Source organism: Bison bison, unplaced genomic scaffold (genome assembly GCF_000754665.1).
Source record: "Bison bison bison isolate TAMUID 2011002044 unplaced genomic scaffold, Bison_UMD1.0 scf7180017864293, whole genome shotgun sequence".
NCBI lineage: Eukaryota > Metazoa > Chordata > Mammalia > Artiodactyla > Bovidae > Bison > Bison bison.
The window spans coordinates 2,772,463-2,791,963 of record NW_011494865.1 but is presented as its reverse complement, the minus strand read 5'-3'; the positions used below and the strand labels follow the sequence as shown (position 1 = coordinate 2,791,963).

At 48.1% G+C, this 19,501-nt stretch overlaps 1 protein-coding gene across 1 annotated transcript in view; it reads right to left on the bottom strand.

The window, feature by feature from the left end:
* The window catches only part of SNX29 (sorting nexin 29), a 576,571-nt gene that overhangs the window by 99,990 nt on the left and 457,080 nt on the right, over positions 1-19,501 (bottom strand). The gene's annotated exons all lie outside the window — the stretch shown is intronic.

Below are 19,501 nucleotides of genomic sequence, written 5' to 3'. Positions count from 1 at the left end.
CTCCCCAAACCCTTCTTTCCTGGTGACAGTGTTATAATCTTCCCCTGGGGAAAAATCAACCTTTTCCCACTCTCAGATCACAGGGCTGGGATGGGATTAATTCCACCCTTTGACTCCAGACTGAGCACACGACCTGGCCAATCACAGTCATTACTACTGACCCTGGAATAGGCACAGGACTCAAACTGGGCCAATGAGTGTCAGTGCCAAGACCAGAACACTGAAAGGAGATTGGCTCTTTCTGCCTGAGCTGCCAAGGGGATACAGAGAAAGCCTAGAGCTGTGTGATCTTTGCCACAAGAGGGGAGGCTGACTGCAAATGCAGCCAACTCAGAAAAAAAGCAGGTGGAGAGAGAAATAGATAAGTAGACAGATAAGAAGCAAGAGAGTGAGTGAGCAAAAGAGAAGATGATTGGCCAAAATATTGGCCTCTGATGATGTCACTGAATTCCTGAATCTAGCCATTCCTGAAGTCATCTCTTGACTTCTGTGCTACACAAGCCAACAAATCCTCTTTTTAAATTAAAAATAGCTTAATTTGGGTTTTTGTCACTTGCAGTGAAAAGCATCTTAGATGATATATCCTCCCCTCTGCAGAAACCCTGACTGAACCTCCTCCATAGTACTTCCTGGGGGTGGGGGTGATCTCCCAATTGCCCTTCTAACCTGTAAACTCCCTGAGGGCAAGAAACCCATCTCATTCACCTCAGAAGTGTTAAGACTTGATGTACCATAGATATATAACAGAGATTGTGAAATGAAAGGGTGAAGGACAGTTTATCTGGAAATTATTGAAGCTTTCCATCGATCTGTTTTGCTTTAAGGGCCTTTCTGACAGGAACTCATAGACTTCTCAGGATTTTGACTGTCTTCAGTCTGCTCTACTCCCCTGAGTGCTAGTTTTTCAGATCTTCAAAGTCAGACATTCTGGAGATAACAGGAAGGAGCAGATCCAAGCTGCTGAGAAAGCACATGGCCCAGGGTTCTAACATAACTGTGCTTCTTGCTCACTGGGACTTCATCCAAGGCTGGAGCCGTCCCTGGACCTCCACACTGTCCAGCTCAGGGGCTGGAGCACTGGGACAAAACGGATCCAACACACGCCTGAACCTGTTAATTTTTCAGGCTTCTGGACCTGTGCGGAGGCTTTCCCCTGATTGAACGCCCTTCCCTCTTTTCTCTACTTAATTCTTCAAAGCTTACTTGAAAAGCTATCCCCTCCAAAAAGTCTGCCCTGAACTCCCAGAGAGGATAAGTTCAAAAGCCTTTGGGGACAGGCAGTGAGAGAAGCACAGCAGCCTGGGCAGCGCCCGCCCCATCGAAGGACCAGCCTCAGCTCCTGCCAACCGCTGCCACCAGAAAATCCAAGATAAAGACCGGCCTCTTACAGCTGGGCAGCCTGTGTGCTCTGATCTGCAGACACGGGTTTACTATTATGGTTGTCACTGTGAACCTCATCACCACCATCAAATACAAACTGTGTCTCAGGTGGACTGTGCCCAGGGGGCCATCAGTTGACAACTTCCGTGCTGGGGCTCTGTCCAGGGCACGGGATGGGACCCTGACACTACAGGATACCATCACCTACGTGTGCTCATCTCTCCTACAAGGCTCCGTCTCTGCAGGTTGGACCCCACATCTCCAGGTCTGCTCATGACCCTCTCAGTCCTCTGGACAAACCAGACCTCACTGGCACCAGGAGATGTTCTGCCCATGACCTGGCATGTGTCTCTCTGCTCACCCCATCAAGCCATCCTCTGCACAGCAGTGATGAGCCCACAATAAAAATGAGACCACTGTAATTCCTCTGCTTGAAGTCCTTGAATGGCTTCCCCATCCCTGACATACACAGACACACTCCTCCGCACATAAACCATGTTTAAACAAATCACTATAGTTATCAAATGTATGAACGCTGCGTGCGTATGTGCTCAGTTCTGTCTGACTCTTTGCAACCCCAAGGACTGTAGCCCGCCAGGCTCCTCTGTCCATGGTATTCTCCAGGCAAGAATACTGGAGTGGGTTGCCATTTCCTCCTCCAGAGGATCTTTCCAACCCAGGGATCGAACCTGCCTCCTAAGTCTCCTGAACTGCAAGGTGGATTCTTTACCACTGAGCCATGGGGGAAGCCCCACAGTTATGAAATGGATGAATGCTACAAAGGAAAAAGAAAAAAAAACATTGGGCTGTAAAAGCCCCTAATGGAGAGAGAGCACTTATTCTGGGGGGCTGGGAAAGGGTTTCCTGAGGAGGTAGAATTTAAGCTGAGACCTGACAGATGAGAAAGATGAGTCACAGGAAGGGTGAGGGATGGAGTGTTCTAGAAGGAACTGTATATGCAAAGGCCCTAAGGCATAGAAGAGCTTGAGGGTTCAAGACCTAAGAGGGAGACACGGACAGTGGCCTGAGGTGGGGCAGGGATAATGGGTCCTCAGCCACCTGAACACCGAGAGGATTAGGCGACAGAGTGCAGGCAAGCCCTTGGCACCAGGCTGGGATGGAGTTAGCGCTCAATGAACAGCTGCTATTCTTAGTAAGATGGCAGTGCTGATGTGAAAAAGGGCTTGTTTATCTCCTGCTGCTAGGAACAGTGCTGCCCAGGTCAGGAGGGAGAGCTAAAAGCCAGCATCAAAGCCTCCTTTATGATACAAAATAGTTCCCTTCTCACGGGCTTATGAGGATCAGGCACTTGATGCAAAAAAAGCTTCTACACTCATTACAAAAAGTACCTTGCTTTCCCTGGGAAGGCAGAAGAGTTGAGAAAGTAATGATGAGAAAGTTCCAAGGAGGCAGTTAAGCTTAGTGGTAGAGAAGACTGGCTCTCCAAAGAAGCAGAGGAAGTTGTGTTCAACACTTCTTGGACACAGAAGGCTTTCTGAACTGCATCTTGAGCAGAGGAGCCATCGAGGGGTGAACCCCGAGTGCACATTACAAAATGCAACCCGGGGCCTCAAGTTCCTTTGTGCCAGTAACCACTGACCAGCCCCCAGTGATGGCGAACCTCATGCCAGTGTCTTGGCATGTAGAGTCTGATGAGAAGTCAGCGCTCTTCTGGAAAACGGGACCAGTGAGGAAAGCAGACATGGAAAGGCGTGTGCACTAAAGCATTCTGGAGGCTGTGGAGGAAACGGGCGCTGAGCGCGTGGAAGCACAGAAGAAAGAAGAGGTGGTGGGAGGGGAGCAAGAGGGGTTTACTGGAGATGAAGAAAAGAGTTATGTCTTTTTAGAAGAACACACACAAAGGCTGGCATACAGAAAACATTAGACGATTACAGAAACCAATAAGAAAGATGCAAGAATCCCGGTGGGAAAATGACCAAAGGACACAGACCAGAAAGAGACAGAAGAGGAGATACAAAGGTTCAAAAATCAGGAATGACTCATCAGCCTTATCAGTAATCAGGCAAATATGTGAAAACCACGATGAGGTACCATTTTGTTCTCATTGTGTTGGCAAAATACAAATTGTAAGTCTAACGGTGCCAACTATTGTTGAGAACAACGGGGAGCTCTCATCTTCCTGGTTGGGAGGGAACACTTGGTCCCACCACCGGGGAGTGCAATTTGGCAACAGCTAGGGAGGTTGAAGACAAACATGACCTGTGAGCTGGCACCTCACTCAGATGATGTCCCTGATGGGCCTAAAACGTGTGTGCCAGGAGATGCGGAAGGACATTCACGGTAACAATGTATGAATAAGGAAACTCATAAACAACCTAGTAAATGCCCGTCAAAGGGAGAATTTGTGCAACAGAGTACAAGTACAGCAGTTCGTGAATTAAAACGTATTCGTGAATTAAAACGTATTCGTGAATTAAAACGTATTCGTGAATCCAAACGTATAGATCTCAACAAGGTAATACTGGTGAAAAACACAACATGTGAAAAGATAAAAAGAATGCTATCATTTATGCAATGTCACAAAAGGCAAACCCTCTCCTAAGCATATGTATGATAATCAAAGTGTAAAACCACAAACAGGAAGGATGCACAGATCCACAGGTGGGGTCCCTTTGGGCACAACCATACAGGGGACTCAGCTATATCTGAAATGCTTAATTTCTAAACATTAACATTTATTAAATCTGGATAATGATACATGCATGCTCACTATCTTCTGGGGCATGTATAAAATATTCTGTAGTAAGTTTTAAAAGCTTAACAGCAAGTACACCAAAAAAGGAACAGCTGTGAATTCCAGGTAGCGGGAATATGAGTGCTCATTGCTGTCAGTTCAGTTAGACAATTCAGTAGCTCAGTCATGTCTGGCTCTTCTCGACCCCATGGACTGCAGCACACCAGGCTTTCCTGTCCATCACCAACTCCCAGTTGGTGCTTGCTCAAACTCATGTCCATCAAGTTGGCAATGCCATCCAATCATCTCATCCTGTCTTCCCCTTCTCCTCCTGCCTTCAATCTTTCCCAGCATCAGGGTCTTTTCCAATGAGCCAGCTCTTCATATCAGGTGGCCAAAGTATTGGAGTTTCACCTGCAGCATCAGTCCTTCCAATGAATATTCAGGACTGATTTCCTTTAGGATTGACTGGTTGGATCTCCTTGCAGTCCAAGGGACTCTCAAGAGTCTTCTACAACACTACAGTTCAAAAGCATAAATTCTTTGGTGCTTAGCTTTCTTTATGGTCCAACTCTCACATTTATACCTAACTACTGGAAGAACCATAGCTTTGACTAGACAGACCTTTGTTGGCAATGTCTCTGCTTTTTAATATGCTTTCTAGGGTTGTCATAGCTTTTCTTCCAATGAGTAAGCATCTTTTAATTTCATGTCTGCAGTCACCATCTATAGTGATTTGGAGCCCAAGAAAATAAAGTTTCTCACTCTTTCCATTGCTTCCCTGTCTATTTGCCATGGAGTGATGGGATCAGATGCCATGACCTTAGTTTTTTGCTTGTTGAGTTTTAAGCCAGCTTTGTCACTCTCTTCTTTCACTTTCATCAAGAGGCTCTTCAGTTCCTCTTTACTTTTTGCCATTAGAGTGGTATCATCTGCATATCTGAGGTTATTGATATTTCTCCCAGCAATCTTGATTCCAGCTTGTGCTTCCTCTAGCCCAGCATTTTGCATGATGTACTCTGCATATAAGTTAAATAAGCAGGGTGACAATATACAGCCTTATCGTACTCCTTTCCCAATTTGGAACCAATCTGTTGTTCCATGTCTGGTGCTAACTGTTGCTTCTTGACCTGCATACAGGCTTCTCAGGAGGCAGGTAAGGTGGTCTGGTATCTCCATCTCTTTAAGAATGTTCCATAGTTTGTTGTGATCCACACAGTCAAAGGCTTTAGCGTAGTCAGTAAAGCAGAAATAGATGTTCTGCTGGAATTCTCTTGCTTTCTGGATTATAATCTAACAGATGCTGGCAATTTGATCTCTGGTTCCTCTGCTTTATCTAAATCCAGCTTGAACATCTGGAAGTTCTTGGTTCACGTACTGTTGAAGCCTGGCTTACAGAATTTTGAGCATTACTTTGCTAGCGTATGAAATGAAGTGAAGTGAAGTTGCTCAGTCGTGTTCGACTCTTTGCAATCCCATGGACTGTAGCCTATAAGGCTCCTCTGTCCATGGAATTTTCCAGGCAAGAGTACTGGAGTGGGTTGTCATTTCTTTCTCCAGGGGATTTTCCCAACCCAGGGATCAAACCCAGGTCTCCCGCATTGCAGGCAGGCACTTTACCGTCTGAGTCACCAGGGAAGCCCCTGCTAGCATGTGAGATGAGTGCAACTATGCAGTATTTTGAACATTCTTTGGCATTGCCCTTCTTTGGGACTGGAATGAAAACTGACCACCTTTTCCAGTCCGGTGGCCACTGCCGAGTTTTCCAAATATGCTGGCATACCGAACGTAGCACTTTCACAGCACCATCTTTTAGGATTTGAAACAGCTCAGCTGGAATTCCATCATCTCCACTAGTTTTGTTCAAAGTGATGCTTCCTAAAGCCTACTTGACTTCACATTCCAGGATGTCTGGCTCTAGGTGAGTGATCACACCATCGTGATTATTTAGGCCGTGAAGATCTTTTTTGTATAGCTCTTCTGTGTATTCTTGCCACCTATTCTTAATATCTTCTGCTTCTGTTAGGTCCACACCATTTCTATCCTTAATTGTGCCCATCTTTGCATAAAAATGTTCTCTTGGAATCTCTAATATTCTTACATTTTTTCCCCTTCCTTTAAGAATTCATCATTGTATAATAACACACCATTGGATAACCACTCTGGGAAGCTCTCTGCCCGTATCTACTTAAGTGGAGCATCCGCATCCTCTGACCGGGCAATTCCATTCCTAAGTATAGACCCACAGAAATCAGGGCTGATCTCCACTAGAAGACATCTCTGTACAAGGTCGCTAATTAAGCACTACATATAACTGAGCCATAGCAACAGTCAAACAACAACAAAAAATCATTTTGATATATTCATACAATGGAATCTTCCCAATGGAATTTATACAATGCAACTTTTCATGCAATGGAATACTACACAGCAATGAAAACAATGATTGTTCCTTGCAAGAACATGAATGAATCATACAGGTGTGATACTGAGAGAAGAAGCCAGACCCAAAGGAGGACAGACTCTATCATCCCACTGATGTCAAATTCTAAACCAGGCAAAATGAATCGATGGTATTAGAAATCAGGAGAGTGGCCACCCCTGTGCGGAGAGTGACAAGTGGAGGCTGGGAGTTCTGCTAACCGTCTACGTTTTGGTCTCTGTGCTGTTACATAGGTGTGTTCATTTTGTTAGAATCCATCAAGCAGTAACTTAAGATTGGAGGTATGCTATACCTCAGTTTAAAAAACAAAACAAAAAAACCACCACCAGAGCAACGAGAGAAATGAAGAGGGAGAAGAAGACGACAGAAGGGAGGAAAGAACCCAGCATGCCTGTGTTTGACTCATCAGAGGTTACAGAAGAATGGCAATCAAATTAGGGAGGCTTCTTGTAGACCTATTATTTCAAGCTAGCGTTTGAGGTACTGGGTTAACAGCTAAGTAGCAGCGCCTCATTGGATCATCACAGAAGCCCTCATCCCACGTGATCGCTGAGACAACCGAGTCACAGGCTTGCCTGAAGTCATGTGGCCAGTGTATGCCAGAAAGGCAAAGAAAGGAAAGTGAAATCGCTCAGTTGTGTCCGCTTCTTTGCAATCCCATGGACTGTAGCCTGCCAAGCTCCGTCATTCATGGGATTTTCTAGGCAAGAATACTGCAGTGGGTTGCCATTCCTCATCCAGGGGATCTTCCCAATGCAGGGATCAAACCTGGATCTCCCACATCACAGGCACGCGCTTTGCCATCTGAGATACCAGGGAATCAGACACAGGGTCTGATTGCAGTTAATGACACATCAAAGCCCACACTCTTAGCCTCTGGCAATTTAGAAGCCAAATTGCCAAATTGCAAAGCTTCTAAAAATGCCTAAGTGGACTTCCTTGGTGGTTCAGTGGCTAAGACACCATGCTCTCAAGGCAGGGTTCAATTCCTGGTCAGGGAACTAGGCCTGCATGCTGCAACTAGGACTCAGCGCAGTCAAATAAATAAATATTGGGGAAAAAAAATGCACACGTTGCAGAGAAAGCCAAGGGGAAGCAGCTGGCTCCCTCCGTACATGAGGAATTCTGACTCCAAACACCTGGCAATGGGGACAGAACTAAGATGGTGGCAACTTGAGAAACTACAGATGTTTCCCTAGTTGCTGAGATGAACCGAGGTTGCAACACACAGCTCTGGAATGCAAACGGGAGCACTTAAGGGGAAGGGAGCAATTATTCTTACTTATTGGAGACGTAAATGAAACTGAGAGGTACTCTTCTGGGTTGCGATTTTAAGCAGTTGTCCACAAATGTGAGGAGGGGAAAGCAGACATAATGTGGATTAAGTATGTTCAGAAAGGCCTTCAGAGCTAGAACGGAGATCAAATAGTGACATACAAGTTATTTAACAGCCCCGGAAATATGTGGGGCAACCCTTAATGCCCAGGAGCAAGTCCAGTGTTCTATAATTCACAGCCATTTCCAAACCAGTGGGTTCCACACTGCGGCAGCAGAGACCTCAACCAGAGTGGAGTGAGGGGGAAGCTGGCTGGTGAACTGGGGGGCCAGGGCCCTGGTGAGTCACAAGGCAGGGCTGAAGCAACATCTCTGCAGACCCTCCTGCAAATATTCTCACTGTTGGGTCTACATCCAGAGGGCAGGTAGGGCCTGAGCATCTTTCTGAGAGCAATTACCAAAGAGCTTTGAGTGTTGTGGCATGTGGGATCTTCTGCAACACTTAAAGCTCTTTGATATATGCTCCCAGAAAATAAATAAAAGAGCTGTTAAGTGTTCAGTGATGCCGGGAACAGAGGAGAAAGGGAACTGAAGCCACAGAACATGAGTGTCACACACTGGTATCGATGGAGCTTGAGTTCATTTGTTCATCAAATGCATTTGGACTTCCCTGGTGGTCCAGTGCTTAAGAATCTGCCTGCCAATGCAAGTGACATGGGTTTGATCCCTGGTCTGGAAAGATTCCACCTGCCGTGGGGCAAGAGGGCAACTAAGCCCGTGCGCCACCACTACTGAGCCCACAGGCAGCAACTACTGAGGGAGCCACAGCAATGAGAAGCCGTGGCAGTGAGATGCCCACGCACCGCAGCTGGAGAGCAGCTTCCACTTGCCACAAACAGAGAGAGTCTGCACGAAGCAATGAAGACCCAGCACAGCCAAAAATACATAAACGTTTAAAAAGAAAACGACATTGAACTCAGCACCTACTATGTGCCAGGCACTGAGTGAGATGCTGAGAAGACACATGCAGCAGGCCGGGTCCTGCTCTCTAATTCCAAGGGATAACGGGGGCAGAGAGAGGACTGTGCATCAGGCAGCCCAGAGGGGGCATGAAAAAGGAAGTCAGGGGAAAGATAGCTGACACTCTGAGTCCAGGGAAGGCTTCCTGGAGGAGGTGGCACCTGCAAGGTCTGTGACCTGAGACCACCAGGATGATCCTCTTGGAATCAAACTCTTCATACAGGAAATGCGACGGATGGGAACAAAGCAGTAACTACACCTCTAGCTGAGGCTCTGGATTATTCGTTTATAAAATGATCTTGATTTTTTAAACTGGATTTTAATTAGATGTTATAGAGCAGTCCCCCCAAGAATCCACATCTCCATACGTAGGCGTATATAGTCTAGATCCGAGGCTCAGCACTGCTTCTCTCTCGAGACAATTTTTCTGGCCAGATGACTTTGGCAACTGCTCTCTGGAAAATATCTTAAGAGGCTCTTCACTGTATTAAAGGGAAACACAAATGTGTGGTGTATAATGAGCCCAATTTCTTTCTCCTTCTTGTTTAATACATTAAGTACCAGGACTATTTACACAGTAGTTGGCAGGGTGTCAAAAGAGAAACAAGCTTGCGTTTATGGCTTCATTCAGCTGAAGCGTCTTTTCTCTCTGGAAAACCGTGAGCTTCCGGGGACAGTGTCTGCGTTCCCTGTGTCTCGGTTCCGACTGGGTGGCCGTATCTGCATTGCCTTCTGGATCTTTTCCCCACACGAGGGTGCTCCTGGGAGAATCCCCCGAGACGTTGCCTTTCTGCAGGGAAACCTGCAGTACCACGTGACTCCCTGTGGTGCTGGCTTCCGGGTCTGGGCGGGGCGGGGGTGGGGCGGGGAGGTCACGTGGGCTTCTCGACCAGGAGGCACAGGGCCATCAGCACGAGCCGGACTTGATCCCTGATGGGAGCCACGGGACCTTGGGTGGGAGGCTTACGGCAGCCGAGCCAGTTTCCTCATCTGTAAGACATCCGTATACAGGGCCTGGCAAGAACTGCAGCATGAGAAAATGACTGTAGAGCCTCCAGTACACAAGCCCGGCACAGAATGGCTGGCATTAATATGCACACAAAAGTGGGGGGCTCCGGACAGACCACCTGTCAGGCTTGTCCACTGCTCGGGCTCAGAGTCTCAGAATCTGCTACGGGAAAGATGTGCGTGCCTATGTGTCCACTTGCTCCATCTCACTACCGAGCCACACACCCCCGTTAACCAGCTGGCACACAGCGCTTACCATGTGCAGGCACAGTTGTGAGCACCGCAGACATATGACCACCTCAGATCCTCATAACAACACTAGGAAGGAAATGCTGGCACCACCCCTGGTACACAGAAGGGGAAACTGAGACACAGAGAGGTCAGGAAACTTGCCTGAGCACACAGAGCTAGTGAGAGAGTGAGAACCTTTTTCCTTTTGTTTTACTCTCAGGGCTGGCAAAGACCTACAGAAGGAATACACACACAAATAGGTGGATGGATGATGCTGCACACACTTAGGCTTATCAGGAACGTTTATAAGCCTGTGGGTTGACTATAAAGGCACAGCTCCTAGCTCTAAAAATGGCCCCTAAGTGAGGGTGGGTGGTGGGTGAACCTAGATGGTTCAGCAGAAGGGAGAGGCAATCAAGGGTTCTGGCTTCACCTGCTCCCTGATTTCTATACCAGCAAGGTTAAGAACCTGACTTAAGGGACTTTCCTGGCAGTCTTCCAGTGCTTAAGACTCTGCTTCCACTGCAGGGGACCTGGGTTCAATCCCTGGTGGAGGAACTATTAATAAGAACCTGCATGACTCGTGGATGACTGCATGACTGCACGACTTTAATTTTTAAAAAAAATTAAAAAATAAAGAAACTGACTTAAGAAATCAATGTCAATGTCCACCAACTGAGCAATGACTAAATAATCTACATTCGCCCGCTCTCCAGCATCCTCTGGAGAGCAGATCTGTAGTGAGAGGGTGAAGGCGTAGGGCCCTGCAGACTGTCTGCCTGGGCTGACACAGCAGCCCTGACACCACTGAGCGAGATGACCTTGGGCAAGTCACTTCCCCTCCCTGTGTCTCTTGTTTCATTTGTAGAGTGAGGTCTCGGTGATGGTTTTCTGCTCCAGGCAAGGAAGGAGGTGTGAGGCAGGCAGAAGAACGTTTCCTTTGAGATGTTGTTCAGTCACTCAGTCATGTCCGACTCTTTGCACCCCTATGGCAGGCCTCTCTGTCTCTCAGCACCTCCGAAGTTGGCCCAAGTTCATGTCCATTGCATCAGTGATGCCATCCAGCCACCTCATCCTCTGACGCCCTCTTCTCCTTCTGCCCTCAATCTTTCCCATCATCAGGGACTTTTCCGATGAGTCAGCTGTTCACATCGGATGACCAAAATACTGGAGTTTCAGCTTCAGCATCAGTCCTTCCAACGAGTATTCAGGGTTGATTTCCCTTAAGACTGATTTGATCATCTTCCCTGAGATGCTCTCACCCTGATCTCCAGGACCTGGCTACACTACTTCACATAGCAACAGGGACTTTGCAGAGGTGATGAGGGACCATGAGATGGAGAAATGTTCCTGGGTTACCTGGTTGGACCACAACTGATCTCAAAAGCAGAGAACCTTCCCCTGGTGTGGTCAGCAGAAAATGGGACTATGGCAGAGTGGTCAGAGAGATACGGCACTAAAGATGGAGACAGGGGTCACGGGCAAAGGAATGCAGGAAGCCTCTAGAAGGTGCAAAAGGCCAGGAAGCCATTCTTCCCTGGAGCCACCAGGAGGAATCAGCTGTGCCCACACCTTGACTTCAGCCCAGTGAGACCTGGCTCAGATTCCTGACCTCCTGAACTATAAGACAACACATGCGTGGTGCTTTCAACTGCCAGATCTGTATTTGTTAGAAGGCAGTCATCGGAGGCTAACACAGACAGACGTACAGAGGAAACGGCACACGGACGGGGGGACCCCCCCCAAACTGCCCGCGCTCCCACTTGCTCCCTTGTGTGAGGCTCATCACCAGGATGCCTGCCGGCCCTGTGAGCATTGTCCCTCCAACAGAAAGCAGCCCTGATTCCCCCTCCTCATTCTTCTCTGAGCTCATGGGGACCCCACTCCAGTCTGCAGGATTCACGAGCTTTTCTCCCCACAAGACTGTGAACTTTGTGAAGGCAGAGACTACACTTTGAATCATCTTCAACTCCGCACACCTAGCATGACAGTCCTGACCTTGAGACGTGTTTGCCAAGTGGAAGAATTCACCTCTGTGTTCCTCCAGATGCCTGCTCGTTCCTCCTGCTGTCTCCAACCTCTGCTGGGGTCCTGCCGTTGGCCCTGGCGGCTGCATTGAAACCTACGCCTCTAGGGAGTTGCAAGGTGTTTTCCACGGCTCAGCGAGTGCCCGTCGGTTCCTCCACAGCACACTGGTGTGTGTGTTTTTAATGAGAATTTTAATGCATAATTTCTCCAACAAGTTGAATTATCTGCGGCTTGGGGGAAAGCGATTCGCCTTGCCTTTGTGCCAAATGAACTTTCAGAGACTGACTCCATTATCCTAAGAAGGAACGACAGGCCCTTAATTCTCATTTGCTCACTGAGCAACAATGGAGATTTTTTAGATTTTTTAGTAGTATCATCAAAAAACATGTCTTCCACCTAAGTCCTCGTACCAGTCAAATCCATTTGGACAGGGAGCTCTCAAGCCACGACCTTTGGTCGTGAGGCAGCCAGCTTTCCTGTCTGTAAAGGCTTGCCGGTCTTCTGCTCATCCTGCAAGAAACATTCAGGCAAAAGCGGAATGGGAACAACCTCTAAACATAACCTGAAAGTTACTCTACTCCTTTCTGGGATTCAGATTTTTCTACATTTGTGCCAAGACCCAGTGAAGTAAAGAGAGTAAAAGGGAAACTTTTCCATTTCGCTTCTGTCCATGTAGTCATTCATTCAGGCCACGAGCGTCTCTGGTGTGTTGGGTTCTATTCTAGGAGCTGGAGAGAGCAGTTTTCATGAGCTTCGTTCCAGGGCAGAGAGAAGGATGCTACTCAAAGACACAAAGAAACCATCTCCACTCACAGTATGTGCCGGGAGAGGCTGGGCGAAAATGAAAACAGTGATGGGCTAGAGACTGACTGAGGGGCGGCATGCACAAGGATGCTGGGGAAGACTTCTCTCTAAGGAGTGGTGCTGAGCTGAGCCCTCACAAGTCGAAGAAGTAGTCCAGGCAGAGATCGGGGAAAAGTCATTCCTGGCAGAGGGAAGAGTGGGTGCAAAGGCCAGAGAACTGCATGGACATGTACCCACTTCCAGGCAGAAGCTGTATGAACCAGCATCCGGTCTGCTTCTGTCCCTTGTCCTGCTGCCATAACCGTGCTGAGAGGAGGCTCTGGTAGCCTGGGTGGTGATGCTGTGAGTGGCAGAGCTCCTCACCAATGACACGTGATGGACCCTGAGTGTGAGCCTGGGTTGTTCTGGGCTGCCAAGATCATAGTGCTATTTGTTACTTCAGTCGAATCATAACAAACTGTGGAAAACTCTTAAAGAGATTGGAACAGTAGATCGTCTTACCTATCTCCTGAGAAACGTGTATCCCAGTCAAGAAGCAAAAGTCAGAACCTTATATGGAATTGACTGGTTCAAAATTGGGGAAGGAGTATAGGAAGGCTGTTTATTGTCACCCTGTTTATTTAATTTATATACAGAGCACATCATGTGAAATTCTGGGCTGGATGAGCTACAGGCTGGGATCAAGACTGCTGGGAGAAATATCAACAACCTCAGATATGCAGATAAGATCAGTCTAATGGCAGAAAGTGAAGAGGAACTAAAGAGCCTCTTGATGAGGGTAAAAGAGGAGGGTGAAAAAGCCGACTTAAAAACACTTAAGATCATGGCATCTGGTCCCATCACTTCAAGGCAAATAGAAAGGGAAAAGGTGGAAGCAGTGACAGATTTCCTGTTCTTGGGCTCCAGGATCACTGCAGACGGTGACTGCAGCCATGAAATTAGAAGATGATGGCTTCTTGGCAGGAAAGCTAAGACAAACCTTGACATTGTATTAAAAAGAAAAGACATCACTTTGCTGACAAAGGTCTATGTGCTCAAGGTCTTTTATAGTAGAGAGTTAGATCATAAAGAAGGCTGAGTGCTGAAGAATTGATGCTTTCGAATTGTGGTACTGGAGAAGACTCTTGAGAGTCCCTTGGACTGCAAGGAGATCAAACCAGTCAACCCTAAAGGAAATCAACCCTGAATACTCGTTGGAAGACTGATGCTGAAGCTGAAGCTCCAATACTTTGGCCACCTGATGTGAAGAGCTGACTCAATGGAAAAGATTCTGATGCCAGGGAAGACTGAAGGCAGAAGAGGAGGAGGCTGACAAAGGCTGAGATGGTTGGATGGCATCACTGATTCAATGGACTTGAACTTGAGCAAACTCTGGGATATGGTGAGGGACAGGGAGGCCTGGCATGTGGCAGTCCATAGGCTTGCAGAGAGTCAGACACGACTGAGTGACTGAACAACAACAAAAAAAAACCCCCAAGTTTATCCTGAGTGATAGAAGTCCCATGCCTGTGATATTTAATAGTTAAAAAGTAACTTTAGGGGCTTCCCTGGTAACTCAACTGGTAAGAATCTGCCTGCAATATAGGAAACCCCAGGTTGATTCCTGGGTTGGGAAGATCCGCTGGAGAAGGGATAGGCTACCCACTCCAGTATTCTTGGGTTTCCCTGGTGGCTCAGCTGGTAAAGAATCCTCCTGCAATGCAGGAGACCTGGGTTTGATTCCTGGGTTGGGAATATCCCCTGGAGAAGGGAACGGCTACCCACTCCAGTATTTTAATCAACAGACAATGAGATGGTAGGACGGCAGCATTGACTCAATGGACATGAGTTTGAGCAAACTCTGAGAGATAGTGAAAGACAGGGAGGCCTGGAGTGTGGCAGTCCATGGGACTGCAGAGTTGGACACAACTTACAGACTGAACAACAACTTTAATATGGGCTTCCCTGGTGCTCAGCGGAAAAGAATCTGAAGGTAATGCAGGAAACCGCCTTCAGTGCAGGAGACGCAGGTTTGATCCCTGGGTTGGGCAGATCCCCCAGAGGAGGGCATGGCAACCCACATCAGTATTCTTGCCTGGAGAATCCCATGGACAGAGGAGCCTGGTGGGCCACAGTCCATGAAGTCACAAGAGTTGGACATGACTTAGCAACTAAACCAACACTAGCAACTTTAACACACAACTATTGTGGCCTGACTTGGCTACGAAGGAATACATATTTCACTGACTCAGAAAACTATTTTAATGCGATGGGTTGGATTGGTACATGAAGGCATGACTATATCTCCATCAAGTGCACTGGGCTTCCTGCGCATTTATAACTAAACACATACACAGCATATTGTGGTTAAAGAAATGCATTGGTGAAGACAAATCTTGCATCCAGAAGCTATAAAATGTGTAAATTTAATTGATTTTTTAAAAGTTCAAACTGGGGTTAAGATGACATTTTACTTCTAGGGAAACAGAAATTCAGGCTAGAAAGGTGCTCATCTGATGAATTTTAAAAGGCTACGGTGTGTTTAATACATCCTTTGAATACTGTCCAGGACTGTAGATTCTACAGTGAATCATTTAACGGGTCTAAGGCTTAGAGCAACCAGGTGCATGTAACTCAGCCCCCCTGGAGATGTGTGTCTGCATATTAATACACACCTTAATGGTCCGGGAAGGCAAGTGTTCCATATTAATACATGGCTCAATGGTCCAGGCAGGCAAGTGTTCCTTCCACTGGTGAAGTGACCCAATCAAAGAAAAGACTGTGGTGGGGTACATTTTTCTGGCTCAACTGAGAATCAAGCACTCTAGAAACTTTGCCCATAGGGTATCAAAGCAGGTTTCCTGAGTTATTAGACTCAGGTGTAGCCAGTGAAAGCTTGGTCTTATAAGAAGAGTTCATCACCGGCCTTGGGCATTGAGGTCCTGAATCCTGACTCATTCTGCCCTTGAAAATCAGACAGATCCTCAGATTTGATGGGGGTTGGGGGGCGGCAGCACAGACTAGAGGGAGTTAAACTAGAGTCAGAACCTGACCAGGGCTTCTCAGGTGGGCTCAGTGTTAAAAATCTGCCCACTGATGCAGGAGACGCAGGTTCGATCCCTGCATCAGGAAGGTCTCCTGGAGAAGGAAATGGCAACCCACTCCGGTATTCTTGGCTGGAGAATTCCAAGGACAGAGGAGCCTGGCGGGCTTCAGTCCATGGGGTCGCAGAGTCAGACATGACTGAGCACTCATGCATGCAGAACCCAACCAGCCAATTAAAAGCTAAAGGGCCACACAGACCAGACAAGCAGCCAAGGCCCTGAGCTGTGAGATTCCCAAGCAAGACTGGAGACTGTCAGATCCACTCCTAACCATGGGGAACAGAACCAATGATCTGGTGAAGAACCAGCCAGTGTGTGTGTATAAGCCAGTCACCACTGGGTCAGGCCCATCCAGAGGGTACCTTTAATTCCAAGCTCATTTATTCGCAAACAGGGTTGCCCTGGGTACCCTATTGACAGATTTCACAGGTGCAAAGCCCACTGCTGGTGAAGGTCAGGCCCAGATTGACAGGGATGGGAGACCAGAGCACGAATGCAGGTGGCCCACTCAGAGGGGAAACTCTCTCTCGCCAGGTGTGCCTGGCACAGGAGAGGCAGGACTGCTCACGCTCTGTCTATGGTCACGTGACTCCAGAAGGCTCCTCCAACCCCTCAGGGCTGCGTTTCCTTCACTAAACCTGAGCCTGGCACACCAGCACACTGAGGACCGGTGGTGCTCTGGATGGCTCTGTCTTATTTTAAATAAGTTCTGTGCAACCATAAGGCTTGAGGAGAGATGAAGTGAGGGTCAGGGGCGGGGGGAGGGGGAGGGTGTTGTCCCTTGGGGCTGCAGAGAAAGAATTCAGCAAGTAGGGCCCCAAAGATGTCCCTCCCCATCCTCATCCCAGAGTCCAAGGGCATCTCACCTTACACGGCAAAAGGGGCTTTGCAGAACTTGAGAGAGGAGATGATCATAGATTTTGGGGGGTGGAGGGGGACTGTGATCACAGCAGTCCTTATTAGAGGAAGAGGAGTCAGAGAAGGAGATCTATGTTAATAGAAGCAGAGACACCAGAGCGATGAGATTGTGGCCTTGAAGAAAGAAGGGGGCCACAAACTAAGGGATGTGGGGGCCTCTAGAAGTTGCAAACCGCAAGGAGTGGCCTCTCCAGGAGTAATACGGGCCCCGCCCATGCCAGAATCGTAGCCCATTGAGGCTGGCTTTAGAGAACTAACTGCAATTGTTTTAGACCACTAAACGTGTGGGAAACGGTTACAGCAGCCATGTGCATGCATGCATGCTCAGTCACTCAGTCATGCCCAACTCTTGTGGCCCTCAAGGACTGCAGCCCACCAGCCTCCTCTGTCCACGGGATTTCCCAGGCAAGAACACTGGAGTGGGTTGCCATTTCCTCCTCCAGGGAATCTTCTGGACCCAGGGATCGAACCTGCATCTCCTGCATTGGCAGGCGGGTTCTTTACCACTGCGCCACCGGGGAAGCCCCCTTACAGCAGCCACAGGAGATGAAAACACAGTGGCAGACAGAAATGCCCCGGTCCAGCCTCATACTAATTCCCTCAGTGAGACACAGACAGGCCATGTTCCCTGCAGGTGTCGTGCAAGGGCTGCGCCAGGGTAATGCTCTCTGCAGATGAGAACATCTTACAGTGATAATATGTTGGTTACATAGAATTTCATTTTATGACACTTAAAGATATTCTGGATGGGTCCCAAGATTTGTATGAGCCTGCAAGTCATGAGATTAAATCAGTAATATAGCCCCCTCCCCCATTTTCATAAGAAGTATTTTACTCCTTGCTGTGAACAAGTATAGAATTTCTCAGTCTTCTGTTTTTTATGGGCTCAACTCTATTTTTCTTCAACAGAAGAAAAGGAACAACAGATTTATTCTGGGTCTGAGACAAACCTGCTTTATAACTCTTTAAATTATGTTCCAACAGACCCTGATGTCGGAGAAGGCAACGGCAACCCAATCCAGTGTTCTTGCCTGGAGAATCCCAGGGACGGGAGCCAGAGTCGGAGACTCTGACGTGATTTAGCAGCAGCAGCAGCAGACCCTGATATGATCAGATTTCTAATCTGGTTTAAACACAGACACCTCTGAACATATAAACACAATGGTCAGTAAGTTTTCTCTAAGAAATTGGTTGAGTGTGGGGAGTGGGTTATGGAAACTCTTGCTCTGGTTTTTCTATGAGGAAGACCGTAGGATATCCTAGGAAATTCAAGGCCAGTGGGACCTGCACAGGCTTCATCCATGTGACAGTCCTGGGGTTCCCACACTTCCTATGGGTCAGCACCACCCAGAGAGCTTGCTAAGCCCCACCCTCCCTGTGGGGTCCCGGCCCCAGAACCTGTCTTCCAGTAGGTGCAGGAAGCAGCCTGAGAACCTGCATTTCTCACAAGCTCCAGGTGAGGCTGATGCTGTGGATCGGGGGTCACACTCTGAAAACCAACTCCCATCCAAGGCCCAACTTCTCCCAGGTCCCGAGAAGAATCCATGTTATCTCATCTGATTCAACTGCCCCTGCCAAGCTAGTTCATATGGTGCAATTGATGAAGTGTCTCTGTCTCCTACTTGACTGGAAGCCAGGGGCTCTCTGGCTTGTCTGCATCCTGGAGTCACTTGAAACCCCTCCATGCACAGGCCTCACTCCAGGCCAGTCAGCCCAGGATAGGGGGCGGGGAGTAGGCAGGTCGCAGAGTCTGGAAAGCTTCCCGAGTGATCCAAAGCCCAGCCAAGATGGAGAATGGCTGCAAATGTGATGGATGACAAAAATGATGCCAACCGGCTGAAGCAGACAACACAGCGGGGCCCTATGCCAGGCTCGGCTGTCATCTTTTGGGCCACATACAGTGTGACACTGACTGGAGCTCAGTAATGCTGGCTGGATGAAAGCATGGATGCTAACTGGCCAGAGAGGAGGGCTAGTGCCTCCTTTCTCCAGGGCACAAGGATGAACACACGGAAACACACTAGTTCATTATCAATGACCAACCCCCATGAGGCAGCAATCCTGTAATAAAACAAGCTCTTCTGAGAAAGCCTTACCTGGGAAACAACTCCATACCCTTAAGTCCAAATAAATATCATGACAACCATGGATGAAAACCAGAAGACTTTTTTTTTTTTTTGGTCCAAAACAGGAGCTGGCAAACTATGCCCCACAGGCCAGATCCAGCTGCCACCTCTTCTAATAAATAAAGCTTTCCTAGCACACAGGCATGCTCGCGCGCGCACTGTCTGCAGCTGCTGCCACGGTGGCAGAGCTGGTGTTTTGGCTCAGGTGGTAGGGGCTGCGAAGCCAGGACACTTACTCTCTGGCCCTTTAGCAGAACAGGTGTGGCAGACCCGCTCCCGAGAAATCAGAGGATGGACACGCAGACAAGACGTAACTCGACTGTCTTTAGGGGGACGAATGGTGGGTTTACTTCGTTCCCATCTTTTTTCTCGTATCAGCCAACTTTTTGAGTTATATAAAGGAGCCCAGATGTTTAAATCGCCGGCGGAAGGAGGAGACGGAGGCACCAGGCGGAGAGCTGCCCGGCCCACAGCAGCGGCGGCCCCCACC